Source organism: Zophobas morio, unplaced genomic scaffold (genome assembly GCF_036711695.1).
Source record: "Zophobas morio isolate AGI-343-1 ecotype UQ-CSIRO unplaced genomic scaffold, CSIRO_AGI_Zmor_V1 ptg000012l, whole genome shotgun sequence".
Classification (NCBI taxonomy): Eukaryota; Metazoa; Arthropoda; class Insecta; order Coleoptera; family Tenebrionidae; genus Zophobas; species Zophobas morio.
This window is the reverse complement of record NW_026972117.1, coordinates 28,541,478-28,561,185: the sequence shown is the minus strand read 5'-3', so window position 1 is coordinate 28,561,185 and position 19,708 is coordinate 28,541,478. Positions and strand designations below refer to the sequence as shown.

The following is a 19,708-nucleotide window of genomic DNA, read 5'->3' as shown; positions in this document are numbered from 1 at the left end:
AGTGAGACGGGGAAAATCGATCTACAATTCGGTCCACACATACAGGTAAGAACACTTCTTTGCGGAATCTACACATTTACAGTGATACGCAATGACTCTAATAAAAGTTGTAGCGGACGACGTGCTGAAACACAAGGTGCACATTTAGTGAATATAGAGATGGTCAAATATTCAGTAACAGTATAGAGGGTACAGAGTTTATATAATTCAGGGTGTCAGTGTGTCACGTCAGTAAAACGGGTTGCCTGGCAACAGGCGCGCTTAGCCCGGCCTATTTTCGGGCTGGATCGATCGACCGAGCGTCCTTTCTGTTGGGGTTAAAACCAGGCCCGGACTCCCTTTCTACCGACGGATGAAGATACACGTGACCTTGAACAGATTTCGATTATGGATTTTTTTTTATTTTGTTACTCACGTCTATTGTTGTTCATATATTATTATAGCAAACAACCGCAGAGTATTCCAAGTAGTAGATAGTTTTCAGGTATTGTGAATTAGACATGTGCACATGAAATATTAGTCGAGTAGTTGTAGTTTTTCTTCAAAAAGTGTAAAACGTTAAAATTGTCCCACCTGTTCGTGTTTTACGTTGCTTGAGATTTTTACGGTAGTATTTATTTATGTTCGCAGTTTCACAAATTGTACATTTTTTTAATTAAAACTGACAGTTAAAGAAACTACAAAAGCCAGTTTTACAAACTAAAATAAATTTCATCACATTACAAATTATTAAAACCGTACTATGTTGTCACCACATTTAAAATCGCACTGTTATAGTGAATTTTAATATATTGGGCCGACGTCCCGTCACGTTAAAGTAGATTAAGTGGTATGTCGAAGGAGGGATATTAACTCGAAGCTTCCTCATCTCAACCTGAGAGGTTATAGAAAAGCTAACAACAGTTCGAAAATTAAACCAATACGATATGACGCATAATTTTGTAAACAAATGTAAAAATAATAAATTACTAGATAAAAAATACACTTCCATTATAACTGTTGCTGAACGAATAAAACAAATTGATTAAATATTGTTTTGCCGATATCTACATAAAATATTATCTATTAAGTGGTGATAATACAAGGTTGATAAAACAAAACTAAAGTTATTTACAGAAAAGTTCTATAGTTTCCGAAGTACAATCAAACAAACCTAGTTTCCTTTTATTTTAAAGTCGAGGACCAAATTTAACGACAAAGTGGATTCCCACTAATTGCCTACATATGATTTGTCAAAATTTTGAAGCTTTAGCCACTGCATTTAAGTGTCAAAACAGAGTGATACAAGTGACAGATACAATGTAGATATGAACATTCACTTGACGTATAAGGGACACTATGGTGTTAACCTAAATTTTTACCCCACAGAATTGTAGTTAAAACCACGTCGATGTATAGCTTATGATACACGAATTTCCTGAAAACTTTAGAGCTTACATTATTTTAAAATAGGTATGTATAAATCTAATCTATTTTTACTGCAACCTAATAATCAGTAAATTTCAGGTATAGAAGCACGCTCTGGCATGCAATTTCGATGGGCACAGGTACTACATTCCCAAAATTTCAGGAAGCTGCGGTAAATTTTTAAAATAAATTGTTTTGAGTCACCCTGTACAAGTAGTTCAGATAAATATTGATTAGCGTTTTTCTATGGCTAATATAACCTTAAAACGTACAATATTGGAGAGCCGTACTACATTTGATAAAAAAAATCTATTTCCTAATTCATTGATTGTTTTGTGTCCCCCTATACAGGTAATATTAAAAACTATGAATCCATTGATAAACCACTAGTTACAATATTTTGCATATTTTAGACAGGTTTTATTCAGCAAAATTTTGAGACGACATCTTCAATTTTGTTGAGAGGGGGTAAACAGATACATTTACTCTACGAATTCACCCTATTTACGACAACCATAACATGTTTGCAAGACGTCAAAGCATTCGGTTTTGAAATTTCAAAGTAAAATTGTAAACTGTTATTATTCAATTGTAATTTCTTTTCCAAAAATTTGAATGTCTAGTGTAAAAATTCATAAACCACAAATACAGGAATGTCTTATTTTATAAAATTTCAATAATATCTACTATTGTAAACATTTGAAATGATGTCATCCATTGTTGGTCGGGATGATTAGACAATTTTTGGTTAGCGTTTTACCATCTACACGATATTCCTAACATACATATAAAATTTAACAATAATCGATGTGGTAGTTTCGGAAATTAGCTGTCTAATAAAAAGTGACACAGACGACAGAAGACAGACAGACAGGCAGACAAACAAACGGAAACGGGAAACCTACTTTTTCGTACCCTTGCGGTCATAAAACGTCGAGAAAACTTAAAAGCAGCAACTGGTCGGATAGACCCTATTAGCTTACGCTCAGGAAGTAAAAAAATAGACGGATCAATAAAGTACAAATATAGAAATGTATTATCATTCCATGAAATTTTAACAGAATTTACATAACAAAATTTTTAAATGACGTCAGCAAAGTATTGGTGGGGTTAATCAGACAAATTTTTGCTAGCGTTTTATACATGATTTTCTAAACATACTAAACATACGTCTAAAATTTCAAAAAATCGGTCTAATTTGCGGGAAGTATGTGACTAATAAAATGACCAACAAACGACATTCGCAAACGGGGTATATACTTTTTCATGTACTAGGAGATATGAAATGTCGAGAAAATATGAAGTTATTCCTCAAATGAACCACTTCACAATACTTCCCCAGCTTGAAAAAATCACACTACGAAAATAATAATAACTATAAACAAAACTAGGTTACTCCACCAATGTATTGTCATGTTAGACTTCTTGAATATTAATACTGTTAAAAAACCAAAAAGACCAAAAATCAAAAAAATTCTGAAATAGTATGTTGATAATAGAAAAATGGAATCAAATAATATTAAATAAAACGAATTTTTTCGTAAGTGACTATCTATTGTTTTGTAATTGTTTTTTCGTAAAATCTTAACATATTAATTAAATAAATGTTAAATACATCAATTTAGAGAAAAGAAAATTCTGTAGTAAAAAGCTCTTAACCAGAGTTGTTTTTGTTATTAAATTTCATGTTTTTAAATTATTTAAATGAATATAGTTGTGCATCTCACATTTCACAGATCATACCACAGATAACAGAATACAGATTTATGATACAGTGAAATTTTCCCATGTTTTACAGATTTGTATCTGGAACTTCTCGTCAATGATCACTATATAATTACATATATTGCTTTTTGATTAGCAACCAACTTGGAATCCTCCATATAAACTGTATTTTCTGCTTACAAAAGGAGACAAATATGAATATAGGACGTGTTTTTTGACGACGAAGTTTGATCAGGTTTCTCTTTATTGATTTAGAGTGGAGTTTGTTTGGTTGTGATATGTAGTTAAATAGTACGTTAATACAGAAAAAACGATCACACTTTTTCAAAATCGCCGCTGAAAAAGGTGCCATCAGGCTAATCTCACTAATCAAACAACTAACACAAAGTTGTTTCTGAAAAAGGCGAATCAAACGTGAAACGGCTATATTTCAACTTCTTTAAATAAATTAATATAGAAATTTTATGTTTAACTGAAGACAATATGATAAGTACATACTAAGTGACCTACATAAAAGCGTTTTCTAACAACAGTAATTTTTGATGGAGCTATCCCTGCCCTAGAGCATAACCGATTTAACTTCTACCATTACTATAAAATTAATAAATACATGTCATTGTATAATCAATGTTAGTCACACTTCAGCTAAATCTATACTTATATTTAGTACAACAAAAACTCTAAAAAATCAATGTTTTGAAAATGAAACAAAATTATTGATTTGAATTTTTTAACTGTGTTCTGTGTTCTAATTATATTAAATTTAGATTTAAAAAATAGCTGTATTTCTTTAGGTGTATCATTTTTCAAAGGGCGTTATATAGATCAATTTTCATTAAATAATCAACATTTATTGATTCAACATGACCTACTTCAAAAGAATAAGATTCAATAACACACCATGGTGCGCTGTGGTTATTATGCTAGGACATGGAGAGTTCTTGGTAGTTGCGTGTAAACTAATGCTTTGCCTTGGTACCAACTATAAATGCAAACCTATTGATTAACAGCAGAAAATCCGTTTTTTAACGCCAGGGTAGTGTTACAAATACGTATATATATATCTCACATATATATTAATAGTAATATTTCAATTTAATAGATGATTTACTTGTTTTTACTTCCGATACAATTATTACAATTAAAGAAAATCAGTTTGTTTGTGTTTTTTTTTTTAGTTGTAACTCATATCATTTACATGTTTCATAATTTATAAAAACTCTTAATTCATAGGAAATTAAAACACATTTCGTGACATTTGTATTCATCGAAATAAATTTTCCATGTAAGAACACACAATTTTTTTAATGTAACACAATGCAAGCAATATCATCATATCTAGATGTGAAATCATGTGCCTTCACGAAATTCAATTGATAACGCATAACTTATGTGTAATTCTGTAATTTATACAGGAGGTGATTATAAAGCATTGTGTGTACATCAGCTGTCTTTGAAATTTCGTGAATTTTGCCGCTTCGTTGTAATGATCGATGACTACTACTCGTCGCTTGTCACAAATGTCAGTCATAACCTAACTTTTGTAAATGTGTGAATGTGCTTGCAGAAAAATGGAGGCCATTTTGAACAGTTCTTGTAGGAATATCTGACTGAATACAACTAATAATGTAATGCTGAGGCGGTATTATTTTTAGTCTTCGATAAACTGTTTCGCGAAAAAAGGAAGCGAGAAATTCTCATTAAAGATGTAGTGATAGATTTTTACAAACCACTTGATGTACGATGTTTTATAACCACCTGTATAAGGTTTGCACGCGTACGATTTTCTATTCAAGGAGCACTCGATTGTGAATTTTTTGGTAACAGAAATAATGAAAATCCTAATGTCACTTTTCAACAGGATTATTTTCGGCACTGTGTGTTTATAATTATTTAATCTTGAACCTCAGTTAATTTATCCTCCTGTGCCAAAACATGAAAACATATTTTTCTAACGTATTTATTTTAAAGAAAAACTGAGATAATCGGTTGCTATAGTCAAGTCTTACATTTTAAAAATATGTAATTTGTTGTGGAAAATTACTGAAGCAATATTTTGATAGCATAACTAAGTAAGAGAGTAAAAATTATGACACTAATTTGTAGGAAAGAAAATTATATTCTGTTGTTTCATAACCTCACGTTTTAATTGTTACTCCTACTTATTAATTCATATTGTTATTTAAAAGACAATTTAAGTTCAGAAACTAGTGAAACTTTTCCATGTTTGTAACTTTTTTTACTACAAAAATCTCACGTTCATATCGGACAATTAGTTTATAACATTTCATACAAAACGGGTTGTTTGTTGTTAGAGATTTATCGTGTTTTCGTGTAAAGAATTCAACAAAAACTAGAAGCAACGCATAAAATGTATCAACTGATTTAAATTGTTATGAATTCATCAGCCCTATCTATTATATTTAAATTGCAAAATTACTAATAAGCAGTAATAAATATTTATGTTTTAAGACAACAGCTGCTTTAGAACTTTTTTGTTTGATTTTTGGGATGGCCTTGTCTGCTGTCACTGCATTCAATGTGTTGAATAAAAAAAACTTTTGTCAGTGCAAAAAATTACAATTATTTCAAAAGTTAGTTGTTAAAGTGGATCTATAACAAAAAAACAGAGTCGCCGTTGGCTGCGAAACGTACATAAGAAGGTGGATGTTTTTATTATTAATTGTTTTGCAAGTAATGTTGTCGAACTGGTCTCGGTTATCTAGTAAAAAAGAAGTCTTCAAAAACTTCCAAGACATTATAGTGGAATTTTCCGCTATAAATATCGATGCTACATCGTTTCTTTTATTTTCTTTAATATGCATCAACATGTATAGTGAAAGTATAAATACCTAAAATGTTTTATTGAAAATGTATTCAGCATTTGATTTTTAGCTCTGTTACATAATTGCATAATGGAGCATTTTTTTAAACTCATTGACTATTTTTAATGTAGTGCATTTACATATTTAGAACCTTTGAATTTGTTTTGTGTAACTTCATTGTACGCCACTGGTACTTAATTAAATAGATATTTTATTAATAGATGACTAGTAGTGTGTTACTATTGTGAAATGCTGAAATAGTATTTTCTTTTCACTTGAATTATTCATTGTTTACTGTTGTGTTGCTTCAGTAACTTTCATTATCGAATTGAAAAGACATTATTTCTTTAACCAAGCGCATCGAGTTAACAAAAATCGGAATTTAAGCTCAGCATATACTAATAGTAAAACAAACACGTTCACAAAATACCCAATTATTCAAAGCAGAAATCCTAAAACTAATAACAATTGATAAAAAATATTAATGCGAATGGTGAGTAAGAGAGGTTATCAATATCATATTCCGGTCCGTTTAGTGTTAAAGACGTTAGCAGGAACGATTTGAGTTGTGTACACGTAATATTCGCGGAATGGGACCTTGAAAAGTGTTCCGGCTGAAACAGCTGCTTTCCCGCCAAAACCAGATGTTATGATTGGCTGTCAGGTATAAGCTTTCAATAAATATGCAAACAGATTCTGATGTAACCGCGAGCATCACACTGATAATAACGACAAAAAACACGCTATGGATCTGATGAACGCTTTTGGCGCGAAATCTATCAAAGGAAAGTTTTAGAGTTAATTTATACATTTACGTTCCAGGTTGCGATGGAAATCTCTCAGAATATGACGAAACATGAATTTAATTGTAGTTCAAGGGAAATAAATGAATAATAAATTCTCAGAGGAAACATTATCTGTATCCTGTTTTTAGATATTTAGGTTGTAACGATGGATATTCAAAATTACATGTTATGGCAGGTATTTGTATGCATGAAATGTTTACTCCTAATTTATGACACGGTTTATTTACAGAGCAGCAAAAATTGCTACATTTTTAACTTAATTAAACAATTAAATTAAACTGATTATCGTAACTGATAAAAACTAAACACGTCTGAGAATAAGTTTATGACACGGAATATCTATTTGTCATCGATGGTGAGTCATTCGACAACAAAAAAGAATCGCGCTGTGTCAACCGTCGTTTTATTATGTTTTTTTTTAGTGTACCGGCGGCGGTTGGTGTCGTTAAGGAGGTAGAATCGGCAGCGTGGCTAGCCTCTGTTAAAAATTAGAAATTAATCAAAACTGTTGATTACTAAAAAATTATTAATATATGCATAAATTAATTTATAAATGCTGATCAAGTTGGCTATGACTATGACAATTAAAATTTAACAAATAAAATCTATTTCACTACCTTTCTCCATTAAAATATTTGACTTAAGCTGTAGCTATCTAATGGAAATTTATAACCATTTTATATGCTAAACAATGAACGAGATAGTATTTATATAGGGTGATTCAGATGAACTTGAATCAAGCAGGTATTGTAAGCTATGTTATGACGCCTCGTTTATTTAAGACATGTACTTGATTATATATTCAACTGAGTCACCCAGTATAGGCATGTAACGCAAAAATATTAGAATATATACATTATAAATTATAAATTTCAAAAGTTTTGTTTGCTGAAAACTCAAAATTCTGTTTTTATTACCAGAATTTACCTCGTTTAACATAATCATAATAACAAACAAGACTTTTGATATATTTTGAAGATTAGATTAGATATTAAAAACAACAGATTAGATATAAACTAATATAGGTATGTACCTACTACAACATATGAAATCTATTTCTCACTTTTAAACGACAGCCCGTAAGCCTCTTTTTACAATATTTTCTCGACAGAATGAGAAAAGCCGTTCTAAGTATGTAAAGTGCGTTTTTTTTTTGTTGGTAATATAGAATTTCCCCTATACATCTAGTAATTTTTGTGCAGTGTCACTAGCGGAGCTACAGACTGTTCATGACACCTCTGTCAAGTCAAAACAGAATTTTACGTAAGAGCCAAGAAAATTCAAAATTTAAACATGCCTCGCAAAGAAAATGGGTTTCGTTTTGAAGACCTGGGCTCATGAAAGTGTTCCAATAAGAGATTTTAAAGTAAGAAAACTAGAAGTTGCCAAGTTTAAAGATGTCACAAAATAAGCAACTTTGTTTTCGTTTTACAATAAAAATTTATTTAACTTTAATAAAAAGTATTTAATATAAGGTGAGTTAAAGATGTGGAATTAATTGAGTGTAAGTCCAGGTTGCAAAGTTTATGGAAACGGGTTTAGTTGTAGCTTCGTTCATAAAATTGAAGGGAGATACATAGTTGTTATAATTTATAAAATAAGAAGGGACACTTATGAATAAAATCTGTGGCATCTTGTTTTTGACAAGCTTGTGCGCACTTTACAAATATTCTCAAAGGTGGCGTTCGATTCGACAACTAAATAACGTCAACAATGAAGCCTTAGAAAAAATATATATAAAACGCGAAAAACAATAATTCTTATGTTCAAAATTTTTTTAAAGAGAATACACCAATGAAATCATAAACCGATCTCTCCGATATTACGTGTCTTGCCACTATATTACTGTTACATTATGTAAAAGTAACTAAATTTTAAGTTATGAAAATAGAAAAGGTGCAACGTATATTGTGTGGAAAAGAAACAGATTACAGTAAAACCTAAACAAATCTGAATCACGAAAGAAATCAAAAAAGACGTATCATAATAATAATTTAATGAATTCAGTTACTTTGAGTAAAATTTTTGTAACCTAATACATATTTGAAATAGAGACACAAAAAGGCAAAAATTAAAATTAAATTGATTTTTACTACGATTTAAACTTTAGGTCTGTTTATTAATCAATCTCTCTAACTGTGACATGAAACGTCCCTTTCAACCTTCCCTTTCTTGTTTGCTGTACCTTCTTTTCGGAACTTTATTTGCGGATTTAATAAAAAATGGCATTTCCATTAGCCAAAAATCGTTTATGAATTATATAGGATTGAGTCGTATTTTAAAAATGGCCAGAAGGTAAACGGTGTGTGAGAGTACTCGATTCAAGCTGCTTAGGATGAATTCCGGTAAGACTCATTAGAACAATGTGTGACGAAGTTCCGAGAAACATCGCCCCTACCAAGAAAGAAGTGGCAAATCAAAAGATAAGAGAACTCCAGAAATAGGTATTGCAAATGTTAGACAAGTAATGGAACAGACCACTACAACTTCCATACAACATTAGCACAAATCACATGGAGCCTGCGGATCAATATTACTGTGAGACTCCCCTTCATCCTCAAAAAATGGGTGTTTGGGCTGCAATTAGTCAACGACAGATAATAGGATTATTTGAAGGTAATCATATAAATAACTGGTTTAATCAATGTAATCTTCTTCAAAGTAACCTAACTGCTACTAGATATCACCAGAAAATTTTGACAGATTTTATTCCACAATTTCACAACGATGAAATAGAAATAGGTTATTTTCAGCAAAACTTTTTTAACAATTGGATCATTAGTCGAAATACAGAGAATATCTGGCCACTAAGATCTTGTGATATTACTCCTGCATGGATTGAGGTTGAGTCGAGCTGCTAAAATGGATTTAGAGGTTCTTAGAGACAAAATTGAATTGGATCCTACACGATGTACTCCTCAGTAATTATTGTCTAACATATTTTTATTATTTTAATTATTAACCATATGGTTCACAACATTTTTATTTAGGGTAAGCTGTGATCAGCGCACATCTGTCATGGCAGAGCTAATGTTTACTGGAAAGAAATAGAATAAGCGTGCGTGTATTAATCTCAGCCTACCTTAAATACAAATTTTGTGGATCATATGATATTTTTATTATTACACATTATTAAAAGTATTATTGTAAATTGCCAACAGATTTTACATACAATTATAAGCCAAGTATATTAAGAGTAAAATATTAATATTAGGAGTATCTATTACAGTCAAGTAGCTACAAGTTATTACTTGTCCGAATTGTCGGAGATAAATTTTCCAGTACTACAATGACTCTATTTAATGATCATATTTTATATTTCTCTAAACTGACGTATGTTGGTGTAGAAGATGTCAATATCAGTAGAAGAAAAAATATTGATCATCTGAGATAAGGGTAATATTTCCAGGCTATTAGTTTTTGCTGTTTCATGATGTAGTAAATAAAATTTCCTAATGTTGAAACTGGGAACGTTGAAATAGATTTTCGCTAGTAGGTCAGGACAGTCAATTTGATAATATAATTAACTACCTATCTACTACTATCTACTATACTACTACCTACTATCAATAACTTTGCAAAAGCTTTTGAATCGTTGCTTTACAAACCTATTTCCTTCCATATGGTTCATCAACTGTCGTCCAAACAACACGGATTTGTCAAAGGAAAATCTACTGTTACTAATCTTTGTTCTTTTACGGATTATGCATCACATGCCCTTGACAACCGTTTACAGGTTGATACAATTTACTTTGACTTCTCTAAGGCTTTTGATGCGGTACAACATTCTTTGCTTTTACATAAGCTACATGTCTTTGGTTTGTCTGCTGATTTGATTGAGCTTGTTCGTTCCTACCTGCAGGGTAGGAAAAACTATGTTGAGTATCAAGGTGTCAAGTCTCGGATATACGAACCTCCGACTGGAGTTCCACAGGGGTCAATGCTTGGTCCCTTGTTGTTTTGTGTTTTTATTGATGATGTTGTGCAGAGTCTTTCTTCTTCTAATTATTTACTTTATGCGGACGATTTAAAAATATATCGAACGATTGAATCGGCAAGAGATTGTGAGTTACTTCAAACTGACCTTAACATGCTTTATCAGTGGTGTACTGCTAACAGTTTGGTACTAAATAAAGACAAGTGTAGGGTGATGACTTTCTCAAGAAAACAGGATACCATTGTTTACCAATATGCAATTAATCAAAAATCATTGAAACGTTGTGACATATTCAGAGATCTTGGTGTCATATTTGATTCCAAATTAACATTTAACAGTCATGTCGAAACGTTGTGCAAAGGGTGTTACAGTATTTTAGGCTTTCTTGCCAGAAATACGCGTGATCTCAATAATCAAGCACTTGTCAGTTTCTATAATGCTTACATTCGTAGCAAATTGGAGTATTGTTCTGTTGTTTGGAATCCATGCTATAAGAAATATGCTGATATGGTTGAAAGAGTGCAACGCAAATACCTAAAAATCTTGTATTATCGGAGGCATAGAAGCTTCGTTGAACATGGTTATCCTTATGATTTGTTATTGAATGAGTTTTCGTATGTATCTTTAAGCAATCGTAGGATTATGCATGAAATTGTATTTCTTGTAAAATTAATTAGATATGTAATTTCTGATGAGTACTTATTGGCATCAGTTAATTTACTAGTCCCAAGAATAAACAGTAGGATGAGGGACACATTTTATTTATCTGCAGCGAGTACGAACCATTATGCGCAGTCACCTATATTGTCTATGTGTAGAAGTACTAATAATTTATGTTCAGATGTTGACATTTTCACCATTAATTTAGGCAGACTAAAATCGGTCATTACAAATAATTTTTAGATGATTTGTTGAAGAGTTTATTATTTAGGAATCAATTTTATAATTATATTTTATTTATGTATTTTTAGTTTAATGTGGAATATAATATTTATCCTGTAATTGTGTAGTGTAAAGCTACTGTTGGATAAATAAATATTATTATTATTATTATTATTATTACCTCATGAAGGAATTTTAAGTAGAAGTATCTGCGTCTACAAACTAGCCAAAGTTGAAAGCTGAACATTTTCTAGGAGACTGTTATGAGGGTACCCTCGAGGTGAGTACTCTCCAGTCATTAAAAAGGTGAGACTTTTTCAAAAGCGTCGTTGTACCTTCTCAACTGCTGCAACGTGTACATACATCATAAATGGGAGACCATACAACACAGGCATATTCGAGTTTCGGTCTTACAAGTGCTTTGTACAGGATTAAGAGTACTTCGGAATCATTAAAACATTTCAAGTTACGTAATATAAACCCTAAAGTTTTATACGCTGCCGAGGTTATAGATTCTACATGTTGCGTAAATGATAACTTCCAGTCAAATGTCACACCGAGATCTTTGTAGACACCCGATTTTTTTATAACTTTATTATTAATCATGTAGTTGTACCTCGTTACGTTGGTGATGTTTCTTGAAAAAGATACTACACAACATTTGTCTGGATTAAGAAAGAGATTGCTTTTAGAACATCTGGTCTATATAGTGTCAATATTAGCTTGCAGTGTATGGCAGAAATTTTCATTCATAATTGGTAGAAATAATTTAAGATCATCCGCATAGAGTAGGTAGTGCACATTGAGAGAGTCAACAACATCATTAATACAGGCAGAAAAAAATAAATGTCCCAAAACTGAACCTTGTGGTAAACCAGAACGGTGTAAAAAATGCGGCGACTTCAAACCTCTATACTGAATGAATTGTGATCTATTCTGAAGATAAGACGTGAATGCCTGTGTGAACCTTTTCTACGATAAATTATACAGTATCTTACACTCTTCTGTTCCTCAGTTTCATGTAGTTAAATCAACGTACCCTTCTTGGTTTAATAAGAATTTAATATCCACTTTGAAACTGAAAGATTATTATAGGAAGAAATGGAAAAAAACATCTAGTGAGTTTTATCATAGTGAGTTTAAAAGACTTCGGGCTATTTGCAAGCAGTTAATAAATTCAGCTTATCAAGCTTACCTTAGTTCAATTGAGCAGTCGTTGTATACCTGTCCTCAAAATATGTGGAAATATGCTCAGGCAAAAAAAGGTACGACTCGCATTCCTGGGAAACTGTCACATAATGGAAATGAATATGACCATCCTCAACAAATAGTAGATATATTTGCAGAAAATTTTTCAAGCATGTACAAATCCAAACTTGATGTTTCACTTACTGATGTTGTCACAAATAATTCCTCCTTTATAATGCAAAATGTTTCTGAAGAAGAAGTTTTGTCTGTTATGTCATCTTTCCCTAACAAATTAACTGCTGGTGATGACCTAATACCTAGTTTTATTATACGTGACACAAGATTCGCATTGGCTAGACCTCTTACTACAATTTTTAACTTAGCTATAAAATCATCCACCTTCCCTGACACTTGGAAGATAGCCAGAATTACTCCCGTATACAAAAAAGGTGATGCTTCTATGATAAAAAACTACAGACCTATTTCTATACTTTCGAATTTTGCTAAAATTTTTGAGATACTCATTTATAGAAATATTTATCACAATGTTAAAAGTCTCATCTCTATACATCAACATGGATTTTTACCTGGACGATCTACAATCACTAATTTAGCTATAATAAGTCAATTCATTTCACAACAAATAGATAAGAATGGACAAGTCGATGTCGTCTATACTGATTTTTCTTGTGCGTTTGATTCCATTGATCATCATGTTCTTTTATGTAAATTAAGTTGGTTTGGATTTGCATATAGTTTCTTAAAGCTAATGGAGTCTTACCTTGACTCCCGACAAAATTATGTTTTCTATAATGGTTTTCAATCTAAAAATTTTGTTTCCACCTCTGGAGTGCCACAAGGGTCTAATTTAGGGCCTTTACTTTTTGTAGTCTTTGTCAACGATCTTTTGGACTCATTACGTTGTAAAGTGTTAGCATATGCTGATGATATAAAGCTATACTCCTCAATAAGATGCTTAGATGATAGCATTTTGCTTCAAAATAATCTTGAAAGGATGGTAGACTGGTGCAAAGAATTCAAATTACTGTTAAATACTGATAAATGTTTCATTATGACCTATACAAAAAAATTAAATCCAGTTTGCTTTTCGTATCTTATAAACGATAAATCTATTAAAAAAATACAGTTAGTAAAAGATCTGGGTATCACATTTGACTCACATTTATCGTTTACTCAACATATGCATAATATATGTCTATCTTCTTCGAAAATGCTTGGCTTTACATTTCGACTTACAAAAGATTTCACTGACCCACAACTAATGAAAATGTTATACTTCTCATTTGTTCGAAGTAAACTAGAGTATGGGTCTATTATCTGGTATCCGTATTATGAATCACATAGGCTTGCCATAGAAAAAGTTCAACGTCGTTTTTTAAAATGTTTATCGTTTAGAATAGATGGAATCTATCCAATTAGGGGAATGGAATATAATTTGTTATTAGCACGACACCAAATTCATAGCTTGAGTAGCAGAAGACAATTGTACAGTGCTAATTTTTTATGGAATTTAATTCAGGGAAAAATTGACTGTCCTATTTTATTGGCCAATGTTAATTTTCACGTACCACGTATCGTTTCACGTCATGCATCTTCATTTCTGCCTTCAATACCAAGAACAAATCAACTACGTAAAGCCCCACTGGAACATATGTATCAGAATGTGAAAAAAATTTATGATGATGTATTTTTTTGTAAAATGAGTCAACTGCGTTAAATTGTTGTTTTTATTATTTTTATTATTAATGTTAATTTAATTATACACGTATTGCATGGTAGGCATAGTGTGTTGGTTTTGATCCTTACGATCCTTAACTTGTTAGTTATTTTATTTAATTTTTTATTTTTATTTATTATTGATTTATATTGTCCTGTAATAGGGTTATCTGTTGGGCAATAAAGGTTATTATTATTATTATTATTATTATTATAAGACGAGATGTATGTATTTTTGAGACAAACCAATTGTATCTAGTTTATTTAGCACTTTTTTAGTAGTTTAGTAACTGATGATCCACTCTATCAAATGCTTCTGTCAGATCGGTATACACAACATCAACTTGCTGACGTTTGTCAAGATTATCACATAAAAACTGCGTTATCGATACAAGATAGCTAATAGTAGATCTTCGAGCTATGAACTATAATATATAAATACGACAAATTCGAAAACCTTAGGTACCTATATTATTTATTAATGCAATTGGTCTGTAATTTGTAATATCAGAGATTTAGAGATTTTCCATTGTTCCGGAAAATATTGAGAACTTAAAATTGTATTAAAGATGATTTTGAATGAAAATGTAAACACTGATCTACAATCACGAAGGAAAAATGAAGGAATGAGATCAGGACCTGCAGTGTGACTTGGTTTTAACTTAAATAAGGCCTTTAATATTTCATCTTCAGAAACATGTTTTAAATGGAGAACATCAGTATTAACACCACGTTGAACACCACTGGTAATAGCAGTAGGTGTAGAAAAGTTGCCAGAAAAGTATGCAACAAATTGATTAACAATGGTTTGTGGGATACAAAAAATTTTGTTCTCATAATTCATTACGGAAGGTAGCGCTGTCACGTTTTTCAATGAATTAAGATGAGTTCAGAATCGTTTTGGATTTATCTTGACGTCATGATTTGAATTAGAAATATAGGCTTTGAGCTCTTTTTTAACTCTTGTTGTTTAGCTGTGAATGAATCATAATCTTCTTGTTTACCCGATTTTTTATGCTTTGTCTATGCTATATGTTTCTGTTTAATTAAATTAATGACATATTTGTTAAACCATAAAGGTTAAGTTCCAAGAGAGGAAGACTTTCTGGGAACATATGTATCAAATAAAATATTTAGTTTAGCATAGAATTCGCTAACTAACTCTTCAACGTCATTAAATTCACTAAGAAATCCCCAGTCGATATCAGCAATGGCAGCGTATAGCCCAGGAACATTCGCTTTGTTAATGTTATATTCAGATAAAGTCAAAGCCGGAAAATTTTTATAGACCGATTTACCAAACTCAGTAATAATTTTGAGGGCAGGATGGTATGCATCTTCAGAGGTAAGAATATCCAATGCACTATTAACATCACACTTCTTATTACATAAGATTAGGTCTAACACTCTATTTATATTATTCTTAACAAAATTATATTGAGATAAATTAAAGAAGTTAATAAAATTGTTGTAGTAAGTTCAAGAGGGAGGGTTGCAATCAGATAAGACCCACTTCATATAGTCCGGTATGTTGAAATCGCCCAGTATGAGTAAATTAGAGTTATAGAGACAATATAGAGACATGAGTTAGCAAGGATAATATTGTAATCATTAGAGTTGCATCCTGGAGGAACGTAAATGAGACACAGGTACAATGAATGATGTTTATAGATAATTTTAACAAGTAAAAACTCCATAAGTTGGATATTTTGCAAGTAAGTGACAAGATTATATACGTATGTCTAATTTAGTTGCTTTAATATATCGGTTAATAGCCATTAGTACACCACCTGCTCTTTTGCAGCGAGTAGTTTTGATCTCTGTCTTGTCTAATAACTTGATACAAGTTCAAATTAAAAAGTTCACAGTCCATTACATTATCCTGTATCCAGGTTTCTGTCAATGTGATAATTTTGTAGTAAGAAGTTGAATTAGAAGAATTGAATAGCGATCTGCTTTTAGTATTCAGTCCTCTAACATTGTGGTAGTATTATGCTTAGACTTTTGAAACAGGACGGATGTATTACTATTTTCAGAAACGAATGAGAGGTTTAACTGGTATTTGATAATTTGATAATTATACTATGTGGCATTATTCACAGAAAGCAACTAATTATATACAGGCTGTTAAAAAAAGAAAATTTTCCGGATATTAATATTGTTTTAAAAATTACAAAATATGCATTTTTCAGGTGGAAAGTGCAATCGTATAATTCACATTATAATTAAATGTAACTAGGCTATTATTATAACATGTATTCAAAACAATTGTACAATTTCACGTCGGATGACACGGTTCGAAATAATGTCAACCACATTGATGGTGTATATGTTCAACTAAAAGACATTAGAGTTGGCTGGGGTTATAAAACTGCAGTTGACATTTTGTTCTGCTGTTGGCAAATCACGTGCAAATTATAATTTATAATTTTAGAGTGCAACTTTAGCATAAGTTACCAACTTGTGCAATAATAAAAATGTAAACAATTTCAGTAACAAGAATTTAAACTTCTTAATACTGGAATTGTGGTAAAACTGTTTCAAAGTTACGCCATTTTACAATTTATAAATTTTACAAAATTTAAATTTACAGTTTACAAAACTTTCAGCTTTCTGGCAATGTATATATGTCGATGAAAATATGGCGGCTGAATATAAATCAAAACATGCTTACATGCGTGGTATTCAAAAAGTGCTAAAAGTTTTAAATCGCACTATAGTTCTAATTTCCCTTTTACCCGATGTATCACTATTGGTAATTGTCTTAAATGTACATTTATTGTCTACGTTGATCGTCAATGGTCATTACAACAGCACGGTGTAAATAAACAGAATGGTCAACAGATCGAATGCAATCGTAGTAGGCTATGCGGGCAGTAACCTCTGGGACAGCGAGGTCCATCTCCCTGTCACCGACATTGTACGCACTTAACATATTAATAAAAATAAAATAAATGAAATGTACCTACATCTATACACACGGGATAGTGAAACGAGTCTTTTTTCGTCAATAAAAATTTTTCTGTTACTGAAATTACATCTTCATTTTTAATAACTGCTCGTTCATAATACAAAACGTCCCTCATACAGTCCAGGGTCTAATTTGTAATGTGTTGTTTAATAAATTTTTGAAATGACGTCATACGCTGAGGAGGGGGGGGGGGGCTGTTAGTAACCTGTAGACTTAGTTATCATTAGATAGTATTGTTTTTTGAAATTAATTAATGTCTGAAGGTGATAAATTCAACAATCCAACAATTGAAATCAATTTCTTATTTCATGACCAAGAATGTGAGAAGACATTCGTCAAAATCATGATCCGATCAGCAACATATGGAAAGTATAAACATACTATTAATCCTTTATAATACTCTTAATTTTTGCATATCCAAAAATAAGTGCAACAGATCCAATATCTTTGAAATTATAAGTTATCTTTGTACTTTGGTCAATGGTTTATTTTCATGGTGTGCACTTATTAAAAGAACGATAATTAATTTCTTATCACATTGCGATTTTAATGTGAATCTGCTATTGTTTTAATCTTTCGGTTCTTTAATTAAAACACAGTATTAAGTAACATTGAAATTAAGTAGAACTCTCTTGTTATTCCATACTTCCTAAAATTCAAATTACAACAGATACAGTATCAAAGAACACCACAACGAAACATCATCTCAAAATTTAACCGACGAAAATGAAAAAAGTCGTTCACACAAGTCTGAATTTCGATTTCAACGATAACCAAGACATAACTAAAGATGTTTGCTTAACTCTGACAATTTAAAAATTAAAATCACTGTTTGAATCATCTTGAGCCAGTCTGCGTCCTACGGATTAGGGACCACCATTGATAGATGACAGATAATATTCCTTTGATGAAAACAGTGGCACCACTAAGAAAATGGTTCATAATAAGGAAATAAACGAGGAAATAAAACTTAGCTTGACATAAAAGAGAAAAGTTTTGGTGTTATCCGTTATTGGCTGAAGGGCAGGGACTTGATCATTAAGAACATCGACTTTAAGAACAGTTATTGCTGATAATAGCAATAATTGTTGTAAATGTGACTCCCTTTGAAGTTGGTGTCGTAGAAAATGGTGGTTATTACGTCAGTTAACGCATATCTTTTACACCTACCTTAATTCAGCTGCTCTATATTAGTTTACATCAACATTTAATAGGCTAAAAATACGTAAACCTTACGAAAAATAAAACTGTATTGCCTATTTAGATTTTCCAAAGACTTCTACTCAGATTCAGAGAAGTTTAGTAGAGAAATACCTAACTTATTAAACGTACACATTTCTTCTTTTACATAATTAATTTGCTTTACTCTACCTAAATATAGCAACTCATTTTGCGTAAAAAGTGTTCATTGTTTTTCATGCAAAACCTAGATAAAGTCAAGGCGTCACGTCACGGTAGTTTTCAAAGTGCTTTTCTTGTTCTTTTTGGTCCATAAAAACTTGTACTAAAAAACTGAACAGAACTGAATAGAAATTTTAAGCCTCACAGTTTTGTTTTTATGTCGCTTCTTTAATAGAAACAATAATTATATTGCACAAAAATTAAAATAAGTTCTCTTTTTTGCAGTTCCTGAGGACATTTTATTCCGGTCTTTAGGAGCTTTGAAACAAAATGAGAAAGAATTCATTTTTTCTATGACCTATGTAATAAAAACCATACGAATATGTTTATTAAAATGGCGTCGGCAAAATTATTATTAACTTTAATTAGTGCTTGCACAATCCTGAAACAAACATAGTTTTGCTTGACTCAGCATAAGTGAAGTTTTGTTTTAAACTGCTGACGAACGATACATGCAATATATTTATTTTACATACTGCGCAAAAAGTTGACGAGTTAATTGCAAAAACTTTGGAAGGTAAAATAAATTATATATAGGTTTGCATATATCCACTCATTTTGATTTGTCATGTTCCCCTATGCTTTTTTCACATGTTTAGTGTTCACTTTATATTAACAAAATATTTAAAATATATTCATTTAGTTAAAATCTTATATATTTCAGTATCCATATGTACACTGTAATATACATATATGAATACCGAAACAACTTTCTAGGTGTGTATTATTTATGGAGTAATATTTCTACAACTATAATTCATTTGTTTTCACAATGTGACGAGTGTGAAGTTTCAAATAAACTACTTTCTACACCTAGTTGCATATATGT

The 19,708-nt window shown here is 31.3% G+C and overlaps 1 long non-coding RNA gene across 2 annotated transcripts; it reads left to right on the top strand.

Moving 5' to 3' along the window:
- The first annotated feature begins 1,143 nt into the window (after positions 1-1,143).
- Positions 1,144-7,361, top strand: LOC135128147 (uncharacterized). 2 transcript variants are annotated; one of them, XR_010280345.1, is made up of 5 exons: positions 1,144-1,452; positions 1,507-1,579; positions 6,780-6,938; positions 6,993-7,118; positions 7,186-7,361. It is a non-coding gene; the product is annotated as an uncharacterized LOC135128147 (long non-coding RNA). The 2 variants fall into 2 exon arrangements; XR_010280346.1 differs by having other exon boundaries at positions 1,497-1,579.
- Positions 7,362-19,708: the final 12,347 nt, after the last annotated feature.